Raw genomic sequence first — 677 nt, 5'->3', positions numbered from 1 at the left:
GTATAAGCTACTGATCACACAGAAAGCCATTGTATGTTTTTCTTTTTCTTGTAAATTACTTAATGTATTGCCTGCTTAAAAATTGCCAGATGAAAAGTGCTACAAAAATATTAAGTAATAATATTTTTTTCTGATAACTTTCTCTGCATTGAGTTCTGAGCTCTGAACAGAATTACAGACTGACCTAGGCAGAGGTGTATAATCTTGTCCCATCTCTGTGTTCCCATGCTTTTCAGGCTGGAACTGGAATGCATGTTACCATTTCTTCAATTCAAATGAAGCTTCTCCTTTCAGTTATATGTTCCTGAGCTATATTTTCTTTCTGGAAGTGTGTTTTGTTGTTTTTTTTTTTTCTTTCATGGCTGAAATAACAATGGTGCAATTTTGGCACATCTCTTGAGGCAACTTGCATACTGTGATGGTCCTTGGCAGGGTGTAGTAGGGGCTCTCCTTAAATTGGTGCGTTGTAGGCAGGACAGTCAGAATGTGCTGTGTTAGGGAGGAGGCTCTTGCCACACCAGTCATGATAAATTAAATGCTTGTGGTTTGTTTTAGCTTGATTGTACTCTGCACAAGGCTTTTACAAATGTAGTCTCAGTGGCACGCACAAACATCATTTGGCTGTTCAGATGTTATTTGCATACCACTTTCAAACTGCAGATGATACTTATGTCATA

This window comes from Lonchura striata, chromosome 1 (assembly GCF_050655825.1).
Source record: "Lonchura striata isolate lonStrDom1 chromosome 1, ASM5065582v1, whole genome shotgun sequence".
Taxonomy (NCBI): domain Eukaryota; kingdom Metazoa; phylum Chordata; class Aves; order Passeriformes; family Estrildidae; genus Lonchura; species Lonchura striata.
The sequence above is the reverse complement of the archived record's forward strand: the minus strand, read 5'-3'. Positions refer to the sequence as shown.